The sequence below is a fragment of the Cebus imitator genome, unplaced genomic scaffold, assembly GCF_001604975.1.
Source record: "Cebus imitator isolate Cc_AM_T3 unplaced genomic scaffold, Cebus_imitator-1.0 Scaffold208, whole genome shotgun sequence".
Lineage (NCBI taxonomy): Eukaryota > Metazoa > Chordata > Mammalia > Primates > Cebidae > Cebus > Cebus imitator.
The window spans coordinates 499,023-517,297 of NW_016107523.1; positions in this window are offsets into that span (position 1 = coordinate 499,023).

Consider the following 18,275-nt stretch of genomic DNA (forward strand, 5'->3'; position numbering starts at 1 on the left):
AAGACCTGGCAGAGCCACAACAAAAAAAACGCCACTACAGGCCAATATCTCTGGTGAATATTGTTGCAAAAATCAACAAAATACTAGCAAACAAAATTCAACAATGTATTATTAATACAAAGATCATTCATGATGACCAAGTGGGATTTATTCCTGGAATGCAAGGAAGGTTCAAAGTATAAAAGTCAATCAAGGTGATTCACCATATATGCAGAATGAAGGATAAAAAACATATGATTATTTCACTTAATGCTGAAAATGTTTTTGATAAAATACAACATCCCATCATGATTTAAAAAATAACTAAAATTCTTGGGATAGAAGAAATATACCTCAACGTAATAAAAGCCATATATGACAGGCCCACAGGTAATATAGTGAATGGGGAAAAACTGAAAGCCTTTTCTCTAACACCTGGAAAACACCAAGGCTACCCACTATCACTACTGTTATTCAACATAGTATTGGAAGTCCTAGCTAGAGCAACTGGACAAAAGAAAGACATAAATTGCATCCAAGTAGGAAAGGAAGAAGTCAAATTATCCTTCTTTGTAGATCATATGATCTTATATTTAGAAAAACCTAAAGACTCTACAGGAAAATTGTGAGAACTGATATACCAATTCAATAAAGATGCAGGATACAAAATTAATATACAAAAATCAATAGCATTCCTATATGTAAACAGTGAACAATGTGAAACTGAATTTTAAAAATTAATCGCACTTACAGTAGTCACACATATAATTACATACTAGGTGAAAGATGTCTATAAGGAAACTATGAAACACTGATAAAAGAAATGGAAGAAGACATCAAAAAAATAGAAAAATATTTTGTGTTTATGGATTGGAAGAATCAATGTTATTAAAATGTCCATACAACCTAAGACAATCTACAGATTAAATGCAATCTCTATCAAAATACCAATTACATTCTTCACAGAAATAGAGAAAACAATCCTGTAATATATATGAAATCACAAAAGACCCAGAATGGCCAAAGCTATCTTAATCAAAAATAACAAAACTGGAGGAATCACATTACCTGACTTCAAATGATATTCCATAAATATAGGAAACAAGCATGTTTCTAGCATAAAAACAGACACATAGACCAATGGAGTTGAATAGAGAACCTAGAAACAAATCCATGCACCTACTGTTAATGCAGCTTTGATGAAGGTGCCAAGAACATACACTGGGGAAAAGACAGTCTCTTCAATATACAGCAGTGGGAAAACTAGATATTCATGTTGTAGAAGAATGAAATTAGACCCCTATCTCTCACCTTATAAAAAATCCACATTAAAATTGATTAAAGACTTATATCTAAGATCTCAAACTATGAAACACATACAAGAAAATATTGGGGAAGATCTCCAGCACATTGGTCTTGGCAAAAATTTTTAAGCAATACCCCACATGCACAGGCAAGAAAAGTCGAAATGGACAAATGGGATCACATCAAGTTAAGAAGCCTCTACACAGCAAATGATACAATCACCAAAGTGAAGTGTCAACTCACAGAATGGGAGTTGACAAAAATATTTGCAAACTACCTATCTGACAAGGGATTAATAAGGAAAATGTATAAGGAGCTCAAACAACTCTATTGTAAAATAAAAATCTAATGATCCAATCAAAAATGACCAAAGATTTGAATAGACATTTCTCAAAAGAAGATATATGAATGGCAAACAAGAATATAAAAAGGTGTTCAGCATTACTGATAATCAGAGAAAATAAAATCAAAACTACAATGAGGTATCATCTCACTCCAATTAAAATGGCTTATATCCAAAAGACAGACAATAGTAAATATTGGTGAGAATGTAGAGAAAAGAAAACCTTTATATCCTGTTGGTGGGAATGTAAATTGATGCAACACAGGGTGACTATAGTCAATAATAACTTAATTATATATTTTAAAATAAGGAGTGTAATTGGTTTGTGTGTAACTCAAAGGATAAATGCTTGCATTGCCTGTATCAGAACATCTTATGTACCTCATAAATATGTATACCTGTTATGTACCCACAAAAATTCAAAATTAAAAAATGTGAAAATATTTTAAAATATATAAATATAATATACAATATATATAAAAATATGTCAGAGTCCATGTTCATAATACCACACTTGCACATTCATACTTTTCACCCTATCCTTAACTGACTTTCTCTTGAATGTGTTTTCCTGATCTTTAATGTGTATGTCTGCTTCTGGCATTTAATTTTTTCTCCTTAACACAGTTTCCAAGCTTCCTATAGGTTTCATGCTATCCATTAGCTTTTGTTACTGTTTTGAATCAGAATTAACTTGAAAACAGACATTTTTACTCTTCTCTTATTTTTAACAAAATAGCTAAGACTTCATCAAATGCTCTCCTCTTAGCAGAATGAGGGTTCCATCTAATGTAAGTCGTCACTGAATTCCCACTTAGTGATGTACCTAATATATATATTTGATTTAATGTTGAGTGTTGAAATCAATATTTCATAGAAATAAAATTTAAAGCCACATATCTATCTTAGAATATACTTTTTCTGTATGTATCTAAAATAAGTTATATAATTATATTTAAACATGAAACATATTAAACATTACATTTGTATTTAACATTAATAACAGTATTGAACAGTATATATATATTTAAATGTTTAAACATTTAAATATTTCAGAAGCTAATATAAGTTTTACTTTTTATTTCTCAAGACTCTATACTCTGATATTGCTTCTACTGTCAATGTAACTAATATTATAAAACCAAAGAGATATTTACTTTCAACCCAGATCAGTGGAGGTGGAACATACTTTAAGATTACCTTATTCATCTTCAACGTACACCTCTTCATATTCCTTGTATTCTTTACTACTATCTACAACAAAGATGATTTTTCAAGACATTGTGCATGATTTTTGAGATATTTCACTTTTGTTTTGAGGTGGTGAATTGGGCATTCTGCTTCTAATTTTTCTTTAAAAGATATGAAGAATTCACAAATAAAATGTTTTCTTGAGGAATATGACTTAAATTCAGTAAAATAAACAATAAATTTTGTTTTTAAAATGTATATTTAAAGTTATGAATTTTAGCACATAAAACAAGTCTAAAAATTAGTTATGCTATTATATAATTTCTCTTCTCTTCCTTGTATGAGTGAAATATTTATAAATATTTTCTACCTAAAATTACCTAGGTACAGCAGTACAATCTCTTTATATACATATGAAATCACCACTGATTTCTCTATTTGTTTAGCTATTTAAAATTCTTAACAATTATTTTTGTGTATTAAATCAACTGTTTCACAATATCATGAATTATTTCAACATATTTTACAATAATAATATTTACATTATTCATATTCATATTTCAGCTGACATGGGGAAACATTAACAAGTTCCATCTACAATGTTTACTGTATTTGAATGTGTATATATGGATGTCAACTCTAATTTGATGTCATGTTTTTTTCATGTTAGCTGCATTTTTGAGCTGAATAGAGATGGTGCTAACCTGCTTGATATTATTATCATTGATTGCTCACATTATGGGAATACCAGAATGACTTTGTAGTAAATATTCCATCTCCCAAATCCCAGGGCAAAACTACAACAAATTTTATGCTGATACTCAGGCTAAACCAAACTTTGTTGCATGTATTATATTTGCTTTTACTTTTGTTCAAATATTGTGAAGATTTCAGGGAATCTGTTATATTTATTTTCCTTTTGCTAAAGTGGGATCGTATTTTCATTTATCGATTTTGTACATGGTGCTGTTTGCTTCATCTACAGGCCAGGTAATTTTATAGCAACACTATAGATGCTTTATTACTTTCCCACTTAATAGGCATTCTAACTGAAGCTCAGAAATGTTACATAAATTGTCTAAGTTTTCACAGCTTGATTTGAAGTCATGTTTATCTGGCTGCATCATATTTTCTGTCTATTTTATTTACAATGACAAATGTTGTTGACATTTTCCTTGTTTTATTGGCACTCAAGCTTTTTCTAAATCTTATTTCCTTTCCATAGTTGTTTGGGTTGGTGGATGGGTGTATATGTGGGTAGATAAATCGATTGATAGATAAATTGATATATAAATGGGTAGAGATAGTGACCTCATGTGGTCTGCTTCTGTGTCTGCACACAAATCTCATCTTGAATTGTAATCTGAATTGTAATCCCCACGTCGTAGGGGAGGGACCTCGTGGAAGGGGATTATGATCAAGGAGGCGATTCCCAGCTGCTGTTCTCTTGATAGTAAGTTCATTCTCACGAGATCTGGTTGTTTTATAAGGCGCTTTCCCCCGCCCCCTTCACTCTGCACTTCTCACTCTTGCTGCCTGGTGAAGAAGGACGCGTTTGCATCCCCTTCTGCAATGATTGCAGGTTTCCTGAGGCCTCCACAGCCATGCAGAACTGTGAGTCAATTAAACTTCTTTCCTTTATAAATTACCCAGTATCGGTTATGTCTTTATAGCAGCATGAAAATGGACTAGTACAATGCCTCATGCCCAAAGCTTTACTAATAATTAGGGAGGGATATCATAGATATTACCAACCCCGCAGCTGAGAAGCCCCAAATCAGCAGATGAAACTTTCTTTGCTGACTCCTCCTGCACTAAGACACTTTGTTTCAGAGACTGATGAGTAGTCATTCTGTGTGGTCTATACAGACCCAGATTATCCATTTCCTTTCAGAATCTCTCTCTTTTAGACCTTGCAAGAAAGACTACATGATTAACGTCCATTCTCTAACACAACTGTGGCTTATAAATCCATAATTTGCAGTCAGGTGTAAACAGGCCAGGTGTATTCTTTTACAAGCATTTTTTTTTTTTTTTTAAGTAAGAAGGGACTGTGGAAGACCCTTATATAATTTGTAGTAAATTTCATCAGCTGCCTTTACATGGCGGCCTCCTCAAGGTCAAAACTCTCACTGCTCAAGCCTTTCTTGGAAAGAAAAAATCTTCCTAAAAACTCATTTCCCACTAGTGTTATTCACACTTACTTTTTGTTTGATATATATAACATGTGATAACACCTTGATTACTTCAAGAGTTTTACAATTCAAAACATTTTTACAAACGTCATTAAATTTAATCAGCTAAGGTCATCTGGGTATTAAAATGAAAGATTTTAAATTAAGGTCTTCAGAAACAAGATCCTGCATACTTTTTTGTTGTCATTGAATTTCTTTGAATATAGGTACACATTTATATTATATGCCTTTAATCCTATTAGGTTAGTGATAGCCTTATCACTTTTATTTTCTTTAGGCTGAAACTATAAATGCCCATTATATTTTATATGAATATATATAAAATAAATATAATATTTTCTCTGAATATATGAAACAAAAGTATATTTGCCTCTACTCACGTTATCTTTTCATTGTTTTTTAAATAACTTGAAACAACATATTAAATATACAATTGGCCCAAACAGAAGATAAAGGCAGGGAAATGGGTAAATCTAAAGGCAAACAGCATTAAAAGTCAACACATTATTGATGTGAGCTATAAATTGGGCTTTGAGCTTCCTAGCAGCCAAAGAAAAGAAATAAATGTGTATGCTCCAGAGGTTTACAATGTCCAAAATATTAAGATGAATTCCTCATACAGGCCATAGCTTTTGTAGGTACTGATACTAAGGTGTACTATGTGTTTGGTAATACCACTAAACAACAGCTCTGTAATAATTTCAGTAGTGTATAGCATATGGCTGTTTCTGACTACAAGTTCATAAAGAAATACAGTGACACCAAATCAGCAAGGAACAAAAACAGTGTTCTGAGTGTGCGACACTACTAATGTTGTCATTCTCCAAGGCTAAAGTTCAAAATATTTAGAGTGGCAGACCTCGAAGCATGTTCTGTGGAGTATTAATTATGAGGGACGTTTCTTGAGAAAATAGTCTTTGTACAGAGAGAAAGAGCTATTTATTGAGGCTACGTCAGCACTGGTTTAATTTTCTCTCATTGACATGGCTTTTGTGAGTTGATTCTAAACACTCATAGGAACAAATATTAGTAAACATACCCTGACATTTCAGAATGTGGACTGTTGATATGAACTTTAGAACTATGATATAAGCACTGAGTCTAAAAAGGAAGCAAAGAGAGTAATTTCTCAGATGGAATGCTGGCCCCCCCATAGGCAGTGTTCCTTCAAAATAAACCTCTAATGTAAGAAAACCAGTCCTAGCCCAAATACTAACCTGCCCTGCCTAACTACCTACCTTCTGCTCAAACTCACTATCTAAGGCCAAATAAATTGGAAACTTAGTCTAATCATGTGTGAGCACGTGGACAGTTTTGTCCCACTACTCTGAAATCCTTCCTATATGCTGCAGGTATTCAACTTGTGGCTAAGGAAAAAATAGTTGACAGAGCAATCATTTTAAGACATAGTATGCTTATGAAAATTGGGCTCTCAATAGTTGCTTTTGGAGTTTTGCTCTTTGCTTCGTTAATACGGTAATTGGCTAAGAAATCCTTCTTATCATTGTTTTGTTGTTATTGTTCACAAATGTGTATTCCTGAAATTTAATCAGGGTCCTTTACTCAGATGTGGCTTCAATTATAAGATGGAAATATATTTTGAAAATGTGCACATTAATATTTATATATATTCCAGAAAAAAGTAACTATCTGAATTTACTGAAGTTGCTTCTCTTCTGTATAAATCTATTAGGGTACCTTTAAAATAATACTAAATTTGTATTTCATATTCTTTTGTGATATAGTCTCAATTTAGTAGTATGTCATATTAATGTATTTCCTCAAATGTTATTGAATCGTAGAATTGTGATTCTTAGTTCAGATTATTTCTGGTGATTACCATTTTAATGAAATTCATGTTGTCTTCCCTAAGTATTAAAATTTAAAACCTGGTTTGTATTGTTAAATTTGATTTGGTCAATGTCATAATTCTTTGATGTTTATCTGAGCATCCGTCGGTTTATGTGGCCCTAATCTCTCATCAATTATAGAATTATGCTCATTTATCTTTAAAACTCCTCTGACGCTTTGGCAGTAAGTACTGAGATTGGAAATGATTTTCTCAAGTTTGTGCAACTTGTTGTGGAATGAGGTTTCCCACTCCAGGTCTCTTGGTGTCTGCTCTGGTTGGCCTTCTCCTTATATTATGTAACCTTGCTAAGATTAAAGACTTAGTATTTGCTAGGTTAAAATTCGTGAAATAAAACCTGGATTTGAGTAACTCAGATGATGTAGCAACTTTACTGGCATCTTATAAAAAAGGTTTAGTTTTCAGTTTTCTTTTTATTCTTGAAATCATTTTAACAACAACCAAAACAGAATTTAGTGAAAACTAGCCTGAGCATTTTGAGAGTTGTTCTTGCTTTTAATTCTTTGCTTTGAAATTATACTGGTAATATTGAACAATTTACTCTGAGATAAATATTCCTCATTTGCAAGGGGAATGGGATTCTTGTAATGATACTAAGTTCTTAATAGGAGAACATATTTTAGCTTTAAGTAGAGGAAAATATGTCGATACTGGATAGCAGTTCTGTTTATGATGTTTTGATTGAGACTTTCAGTTTAAATGCTTTTTGTTCAGTTGTTTGATTATTTTTTAACGATTGGTCAGCTAAAAATGAAAGAAAAATAGAAATTTGAAAAGTTGTATCTCGTTTTTCACTGTGGTTGAAGAAAGGCATAAAGGCGTTCCTCTGGTGGATTTTTAAACTGATTAAGCAAGTAATTTAAAGATATACTATCTCAGAATATGATTATCTTATATATATACATTCTTATATACAAATTTATTGAATTATCCATGAGATCTTTAAATGACCTATTAATATATCAATATATATTTTGCATGTATCACACAATATACATACCCTTCAGGATCACTTTTAAACATACAAGGTATCATAGTGTGAGTCATTAATGAATTCATCATAATTCATTCCTTCAAACTCATGAACCAACTTCTGCTAAGTCCCGTGTTTATTCCGCATCATCATCATCAATCAATCAATCATCCTGCATAGAATTGGAGAGAGTTAGAGTCTTCCTCTGGATTTGGCTTTGGCTTAAGGAAATGTTGTGGGTGATTTGATCTTCTATCCAGACCACTCAGATTGTCTTCATATTAGTAATAAGTCTGTTTTGCATTCTTAGCATTTGTGTCTTCACTGGAGTAGCACTTTTAATTTCCTTCAAAAACTTCTCCTTTGCATTCACATCTTGACTAAACGTTTGGCGTGAGAGGCCTACCTTTTCATCCAGTTTGGCTTTCAACATGCCTTCTTCACAAAGCATAATCACTTCTAGCTTTTCATTTAAAGAGAAAGACATGAGACTCTTCCTTTCATTTGAAAACTTAGACGCCATTGTAGGGTTATTAACTGGTCTAATTTCAGCAGTGCTGTGTCTTTTGTAATGGGGATTCCTGATGCGAGGGAGAGAAATTGGAATCAGCTGGTCAGAACACACACAGCATTTATCAATTGAGTTTTACTGTCTTATAAAAGTGTAGTTTGTGGTGCTCTAAAACAACTTCAGTAGTGAACTCAAATATCGCTGATCACAGCTCACCATGCTTTATATATTATTAGTTGAAAAGCTTGAAACATTGTGAGAATTTGCAAAATGTGACACAGATATAATGTGAGCACACACTGTTGGAGAAATGGTGTCCATAGACTTGCTTGAGGAAGGGTTCCTACAAACCTTCTATTTGTTAAAAGCACAGTACCTGCGATGCGAAAAAATATGAAACACAGTAAAATGAGGCAGCCTGTACTAAGATTATTTTTGTAATGGTAAATTATTAAGTACACATGTAGATTTAATAATATCAACTTTATTAGGCAATTTAAATCAATGTTTTATAGCAGTATATAGAATATCACATATTCTATGTTTTTTTAATGCATTCTTTGGTGAATAAAACGTTTTATGTTGTGACATTTTCTGTTGGTATAATTAAGTTACTAGCTTCACAGTTAAGATAATACCACTTGTATATAATTTTAATTTTGATAACTTACTAAAAATACTCAGTTTTTCAACAGCTCTGTCATCTTTTGTATGTATTAATTACCTAATAGTAAAGATACACACTGAGAGGGAAAAAAGAATGTAATCTAATAAACTATTTCAATTTTTGAGTGCATATTTTTCTGACTTAACTAGAAACCTGATGGTAAGTTATTAAGTTTTATTGGCTGTAGGGTTTTCAAGTCATGAGTATTAGTCCTTGCCAGAGATTAGCAAAGTCACAATTGTCAAGTGGCTTAAGTGTGACAGTGGCTTGCCAGTTCATTAAAGGACAAGAAGTTGGATGAATTTAGTCAGAGTTAGATAATCTATATATTGGGAACTAAATTTCCCACTAATAAAGCAAAAACTGAGAATGATAGATGCAGGCTGGCAGGGTTTCAGCTACCAGCTGCCTCTTAATGACATTCCTAGCTGTGATAGTTGTGGGACTGAGTTTTTTAGGCTGTATCCTTAATACTAGGCTGTTCATTTATATATATATATATATATATATGTAAATATTTTATCTAGCACTTTTTTTCCTTTAGAGTGCAGGAAGTAAATCAGAGTGAATTTCTGGATTACGTTACCTGATTTAAAAAAATCATTTGAAGTTGGCTTCTTTTATAAAATTTGAGTATATTCTAAATATGTTTTGGATTGAAATTGAATGCTTTATATAGTTAGTTTAGAATTTCCCCACTCTGTTAAAAGTCTACTTGACAAAGAAACAGAAGAATTAGTCTACTGCTGGTCAGAAAATCAAAGTGGCTCCTGAATCTGGTTGCAGCAGGGATGAATAACAGGAGAATGCATTCTAACCAGGTCCCTGACATCCCCCTTCTTACCCATATCAATGCAAAACATGGCCCTCTAGAAGACGAGTCATGTAAATTCTCTAAAAATTGCATCTGCTAGTGAAAAGTGATGAATGGGGACTGGATGAGCCCAGACTATATCTCAAGAGGATTCCATCTTGAGACATATGTTCAGATTTACTCCATTAACTCACCAGAGGGGGCACAAGCTTAAGGAAAGCTTTAATCCTTATTACTTAATATAAATTTTCAAACAAGATATAGATACGTCTGGATGAATATTAGTAAACAGAAAAACAAGAAATAACCTTATAAAGAACACAAAAGGAGCATCTTACATTATACAAACATGTTTACTGGACCAAATAAAACAAAAGTATAAAATAACTTACAAATATCCTCAAAGATATAAAGGATGATTATAACTTTAATTTGATATAAGTACATCATTATAAAAATGAATCACTTGGAAATACTTTTATAGAAATATAGGATAGCGAAAATTAAAAAAAAAAAAACTTATTAGATGAATTGAATAACCAAATAATTATTTCTGGAAAACTAGTTGGTGGCAAAACGAGGACGCTTTTTATTGCTCTTTTTTTTGTCAGTCTTTTCCTCAAAATGAGAAGGCACAGTTAAATCATAGACTTGTCTAACTTATGTAGATTCCAAAATAGTGAGGGAAGTAAATGAGTTGGAAAAATATTTGCAGAAATTACAATAAAAATTTTCCTCACATTATAAATTTCTGTTGAAAGGTTAATTACATGTTAGTTTGGATAAATAAAAATATATAGATACATTATAATTAAATATTTAGGGTAAAAAGAAATACTGGCATCGGTCCTAATTAAGTAACAGAAAAATAAGGATGGTAGAACATTTCAACATATGAAGAACTTTTAAACATGCAGATAAGCTAAATTCAACAATCATATCTAGTTTCATTTTCCTTGGTACGTTATGAACAGGTTTAAATTAAGTTGTCTTGCCTTTTTTGTTAAGATACTTTCTAAATAAAGGATAGTATCATTTTTAAATTGTTGTCAATGACAATGAACGTAGCTATACATAGCAACTCAATTTTATAAACATATAAAAGCACTGTGATAGGAATTCCAAAAGGAATAAAATCATCTATTTTAGTTGAGAAACTTAACTACCCCTCTAAAAGCAAAGATTTACACTGACCTAAATTATTATGAATAATTTGAATAAAATAATTAATAAGCTTAATCAAAGACCTGTAAAAATGTGCCTCTAGTAAAGAGCACAAACATCAGTTTTGCTCTTCAGGAACAGACAAAAATAGTAACTTCAATGCTCTGTATTTAAATGCAGAAAGAGGAAAAGTTTCTTTAAGTGACTAGTAGTTTGCTTGGCAAAATTTTTGCTCAGTAATGACATGACAGCTATATGTCTGCTTTTTCTATGCTTGTAGCCCTTATATGTATTCTGTTATTGTATTGAACAGGATCTCTAGTAATATGTCTAAAAGTAATATGAATCATTTTATCTTAGCCAATCTTAAAGAAACTGCATCCAAAATTCCTATTTAGTATGACCTTTGCTGTAGGGTTTCTTATGTAGAGTTTAACAAACATAAGGAGTTTACTTGTGTTCTTTGTTTATGTAAGTTACTTTTTCATACTTAGTAGTTTGTGACCTATATGAAAATTTCCCTGAAGTTTTTAAACTATCCTGTGATTTTTTTCACATTTATTTTATTATTGTAATGGCTTATTCTGTACTTCAGTGTGTTCCCCAAAGTCCATCTGTTGGAGACTTGATTTCCAATAAAGACATGTTGGGAGGTGGGACCTTTTAGAAAGTGTTTAGGTGGTGAGGGCTCTGCCATCATAAATGGATTAATGTTGTTGTAGCACGAGTGGGTTCATTATTGTGGGAATGGATTCCTTATAAAATGATGAGTTGTTTGTACTTCCTTGGTGGGGAAATACCAAGATCATGATGGACAAATTCTACCCCCTCTTGCTGTCTCTTTGCCCCTGTTCTCCCGCTTCCCATCATGGGACAACACAGCAAGAAGATATTGGTCCCTTGATCTTTGACTTTCCAGCCTCTGCCATTGTGAGAAATAAGTTTCTGTTAATTAAATATTTTCCAGGCTCAGGTATCCTGTTACTGCAGCATAAAACAGAAGATAGCTGACATTAGCAGCATTTTTAAAATTAAGGCATCCTTGTATTCCTAGCACAAATTTTGCTGATAATGGTGAATGTTAAATATATCATTGGATTTATTTAGATACGTTTTAAGATTTTATATCTATGGTGATGAATAAAGTGGGCCTGCTGTTTCCTTCCTGCTTGGCATTCTTTGTTGCTGTAACCACATAAATAAATTAAATAAACAGTTTTCTTCATTTAAGAAAACATAAAAAATAGAGTTTTTCTTTCTCATTTTAAATAAAAGTTGCATTTTTCTGTACTCCTTTTTTGTATGAATTTTGTAATGCAATTCTATTATAACACTTCCCTAAGGCTCATTATGAATTGTTATAAAATACATAAATTTAGTGGATGCTTTTTCTGTTACCTCTGCGTGTGTTCTTGAAAAGACTTTTAGTTTAAATACTAGCTTCCAATTATCCAAAATAACTAAAACGATACATGAGGTGCTTAACATATCAAAGTAAGAAATGGTTTAGTGTGCCCAGAAATGAGGTTCTTGAAAATTTTATCTCTATAATGTACAATATTTTAATTGAATACATTAACTTTTAAAAATAACCACAAGAAACTGAAACATGTATTTTTACGATATACCCTAAGGTAAAATAGATGTCAAAATTTGTTATTAACTTATGGTTTTATATTTAAAATTTTTACAATTTGTTATTCTTTTGGTCACAACTTGTTAATTCTTGAAGATATCACAGGGCTGGGTGTGGCAGCTCACACCTGTAATCCCAGTACTTTGGGAGGCTGAGGCAAGCAGATCACTTGAGGTAAGGAGTTGAAGATGAGCGTGGCCAACGTGGTGAAACCCCATCTCTATTAAAAATGAAAAAAATTAGCAAGGTGTGGTGGCACATGCCTGTAATTCCAGCTACTCAGCAGGCCGAGGAGTAAGAATTGCTTGAACCCAGGAAGCAGAGGTTGCAGTGAGCTGCACCCCAGCCTGGGCGAATGAGCGAGACTTCATCTCAAAAAAAAAAAAAAAAAGACATTTAATGTTGCTTTTGCTGATGCAAAGAACAGGTATATTATGTATATCATGATGAATTATGAATTATTACACCTCATCCTTCACTATGTAATATAAGCATCTTTTCTAAACTGTTTTGCTGAAATTATACTATTTGGAATAAAATATAAAAGTGATACATGTAAATAACATAATAGAAGATTCTGAAATGTTAAAGGTGTTTTAAAATATGTATTTTTGGTGGCAGAAAAGAGAAAATTGTGAGCACAAAACATGAATTATTACATTTACACTGATACTTGTCTTCTGTGATTTATAGTTGAATACTACAAGTAGACCACATCTGACAGGACCCTTCTTACAAAAATACTGTAATTCTCAGATTGAGACTCCAAATTTCTAGGCATTAATTTTGACACCAATGCTTACTAACCCCTTCTAAAACCTACTTCTTTACTTATTCCATCTTCTGGCTTACTTGGTAGAACAATCAATGCTGGCTGGATACAATTCATGTCTTTTACATTTGTAAATGTGAACAACAACAAAATCTCCGGCCAACTTTACAAATAATTTCTTCATTGCTAAATAGGTCAGTGTCTGCATATCTTATTTTTCTTTGTAGTCGACACTCTTAATCATTTCCTTGCATACTGTAGTGACATTTCTGTATAAAGTGACAAAAGAAAAAGAAATTTAGCTCAGGCTGTTACAGTACTTGAATTCCTAGCAGCAGCCACCCAGTAGGACACAGCTTCTCTTGGCTGCGCTGCTGCTGCTTTTTGTTTCATCTGATGGTTCCCAGAAACAGCATTGTGCCTAATTATGGTTAAAAAACTTAATCAACATTCTTTATTAGTGAATTTTCACATAAAACCTCAAATATTACCTTTGGTTTTGATTGTGTCATATGATCATGCATGAATCAATAACACTGACAAGAGAAATAGGTTTCTCAAATATTGCTAGATGACAACTCCATCCAACAACCTGGCCTGATAGTAAAAACTAGTAGTTTCTTCAAGGAAATCACATGATCTTCTGGAAGAGGAGGACTGCATGCATACTTGGTGGCAAAGTCACTGTTTCCTTCACAAATCTCCTTGAAAATATTCTATCTGTTTCTCAAAATGTTTATTTTTAAGTGACATGTAATTGTACATACTTATGGGGCACAATGGGATGTTTTGCAAACATGTAGACATTGTGTAATACAAAGCAGGGTAATTAGCTTATATCTCACCTTAAATATTTATCAAAATGTTTTGTTGGGAGAGAATTCAAAATTCTCTCTTCTAGTTATCTTGACATACACGTGAAGTAATGTTGACTATAGTCATCCCAATTTGCAATAGAACACCAGAACCTGTTTCTCCTGTCTGTAATTTTCTACTATTGATCAATCTCTCCTGATCTCCACCTTTCTCTACCCTTCCCCAGTCTCTAGTATCCAGTCTTCTACTCTGTAGTTCTATGAGATCAGTTAAAAAAAAAAAATCCACAGTTGAGTGATATGCTGTATTTGTCTTTCTGTGCCTGGCTTATTTCACTTAACGTAATGTTCTCCCAGTTCATGAAGGTTGTTGCAAATAACAGATTTTATTCTTTCTTTCTTTTTTTTTATTGTACTTTGTGCTCTGGGTACATGTGCTCATCCTGCCTCCTTCACAATTGTTTCATAGGTACATACATGCGGTGGTGGTTTGCTGTCTCCATCCCCCACCCCGTCGCCTACATCAGGCATTTCTCCTGGTGTTATTCCTGCCCATCCTCCCCACCCCCTGCTGTTCCTCCCCTCCCCTCCTCTGCCCCACCTAACCCAGTGCATGTTGTTCCATTCCCTGTGCCCATGTATTCTCATTGTTCATCAGCTGCCTATCAGTGAAAACATATTATAATTGGTTTTTTTCTTGTGTCAGTTTGCTAAGAATGATGGTTTCTATATTCATCCATGTCTCTACAAAGAACATGAACTCATCGTTTTTTATGGCTGCATAGTATTTCATGATGTATATGTGCCACATTTTCTTTGTCCAGTCTATCATTGTTGGACATTTAGGTTGGTTCCAGGTTTTTGGTATTGTAAACAGTGCCGCAAGGCACATATGTGTGCATGTGTCCTTATAATAGAACGATTTATAATCCTTTCGGTATATACCCATAATGGGATTGCTAGATCAAGTGGAATTTCTATTTCTAGATCCCTGAGGAATCGCTACACTGTCTTCCATAATGGTTGAAATAATTTGCACTCCCAAAACCAGTGTAAAAGTGTTCCTTTTTCTCCACATCCTCTCCAGCATCTGTTGTCTCCAGATTTTTTTAATGATCGCCATGCTAACTGGCGTGAGATGGTATCTCAATTTGGTTTTGATTTGCATTTCTCTAATGACCAATGATGATGAACATATCTCTATATGTTTGTTGGCCTCATATATGCCTTCTTTTGAAAAGTGACTGTTCATAACCTTTGCCCATTTTTGAATGGGTTTGTTCATTTGTTTTCTTGTAAATCTGTTTTAGTTCTTTGTAGATTTTGGATATAAGTCCTTTGTCAGATGGGTAGATTGGAAAAGTATTTTCCCATTCTGTTGGTTGCCGGTTCACTCTAATGATTGTTTCTTTTGCTGTGCAGAAGCTCTGGAGTTTAATTAGATCCCATTTGTCTATTTTAGCTTTTGTTGCCAATGCTTTTGGTGTTTTAGTCATGAAGCCCTTGCCTATACCTATGTACTGAATGGTTTTGCTTAGGTTTTCTTCTAAGGTTTTTATGGAGTTAGGTCTTATGTTTAAAGCTTTAATCCATCTAGAGTTAATTTTAGTGCAAGGTGTCAGGAAGGGGTCCAGTTTCTGCTTTCTGCACATGGCCAGCCGCTTTTCCCAACACCATTTATTAAACAGGGAATCCTTTCCCCATTGCTTGTTCTTGTCAGGTTTGTCAAAGATCAGATGGTTGTAGATGTGTGGCATTGCCTCTGAGGCCTCTGTTCCGTCCATTGGTCTATATCTCAGTTTTGATACCAGTACCATGCTGTTTTGATTACTGTAGCCTTGTAGTACAGTTTGAAGCCAGGTAGCATGATGCCTCCATCTTTGTTCTTTTGCTGAAAGTTGACTTGGCCATGAGAGCTCTCTTTTGGTTCCATATGAAGTTTAAGGTGTTTTTTTCCAGTTCTGTGAAGAAGGTCATTGGTAGCTTGATGAGGTTAGCATTGAATCTGTAAATTACTTTGGGCAGTATGGCCATTTTCACAATATTGATTCTTCCTAACCATGAGCATGGAATGTTTCTCCATCTGTTTGTGTCCTCTCTAATTTTGTTGAGCAGTGGTTTGTAGTTCTCCTTGAAGAGGTACTTCACATCCTTTGTTAGTTGTATTCTTAGGTATTTTACCCTCTTTGTAGCAATTGTGAATGGCAGTTCGTGCTTGATTTGGCCCTCTTTAAGTCTGTTATAAGTGTTATAGGGATGCTTGTGATTTTTGCACATTGATTTTGTATCCTGAGACTTTGCTGAAGTTGCTTATCAGTTTATGGAGATTTTGGGCAGAGATGATGGGGTCTTCTAAATATACAATCATGTTATCTGCAAATAGAGACAGTTTGACTTCCTCCTTTCCTAATCGAATACCCTATATTTCTTTTTCTTGCCTGATTGCTCTGGCTAGAACTTCCAATACTATGTTGAATAGGAGTGGTGAGAGAGGGCATCGTTGTCTAGTGCCAGATTTCAAAGGGAATGCTTCTAGTTTTTGCCCATTCAGTATGATATTGGCTGTGGGTTTGTCGTGAATAGCTTTTATTATTTTGAGATACATTCTGTCAATACCTAGTTTATTGAGAGTTTTTAGCATGAACAGCTGTTGAATTTTGTCTAAGGCCTTCTCTGCATCTGTTGAGATAATCATGTGTTTTTTGTCTTTGGTTCTGTTTACGTAGTGAATTACATTTATAGACTTGAGTATGTTGAACCAGCATTGCATCCCTGGGATGAAGCCTACTTGGCTGTGATGGATAAGCTTTTTGCTCTGCTGTTGAAATCGCTTTGCCAGTATTCTATTGAAGATTTTTGTATCTATATTCATCATGGATATTGGCTTGAGGTTTTCTTTTCTTGTTGAGTCTCTGCCGGGTTGTGGTATCAGGATGATGTTGATCTCATAAAAACATTTGGGGAGGATCCCCTCTTTTTGGATTGTCTGGAATAGTTTCAGAAGGAGTAGTACCAGCTCCTCTTTGTGTGTCTGGTAGAATTCAGCTGTGAACCCATCTGGACCTGGGCATTTTTTGCTTGGTAAGCTATTAATTGCTGCCTCAACTTCAGCTCTGGATATTGATCTATTCAGGCTTTTGACTTCTTCCTGGTTTAGGCTTGGGAGGGTGTAAGTGTCCAGGAATGTATCCATTTCTTCCAGATTTACTGGTTTATGTGCATAGAGTTTTTGTAGTAATCTCTGATGGTGATTTGTATTTCTGTGGAATCTGTGGTGATAGCCCCTTTATCATTTTTTATTGCATGTATTTGATTATTCTCTCTTTTCTTTTTTATTAATCTGGCTAGTGGTGTATTTTGTTGATTTTTCAGAAAATCAGCTCCTGGATTTATTGATTTTTTTGAAGGATCTTTTGTGTCTCTATCTCCTTCAGTTTGTCTCTGATCTTAGTTATTTCTTATCTTCTGCCAGATTTTGAGTTTTTTTGATCTTGCCCCTCTAGCTCTTTGAATTTTGATGATAGGGTATAGATTTTAGATCTTTCCTTGCTTCTCATTTGGGCATTTATTGCTATAAATTTTCCTCTAGACACGGCTTTAAATGTGTCTCAGAGATTCTGGTACATTGTGTCTTTGCTCTCATTGGTTTCAAAGAACATCTTTATTTCTGCCTTTATTTCCTTGTTTATCCCGTCAACATTCAAGAGCAAGTTGTTCTCTTTCCATGAAGTTGTGTGGTTCTCAGTTAGTTTCTGAATTCTGAGTTGTAATTTGACTGCACTGTGGTCTGAGAGACTCTTTGTCATGATTTCCATTTTTTTACATTTGCTTAGGAGTGATTTACTTCCAATTACGTGGTCAATTTTAGAGTTGGTGTGATGTGGTGCTGAGAAGAATGTATATTCTTTGAATTTGGAGTGAAGAGTTCTATAAATGTCTGTTAGGTTTGCTTGGTCCAGGTCTGAGTTCAAGTCCTGGATATCCTTGTTAATTTTCTGTCTCGTTGATCTGTCTAATATTGACAGTGGAGTGTTAAAGTC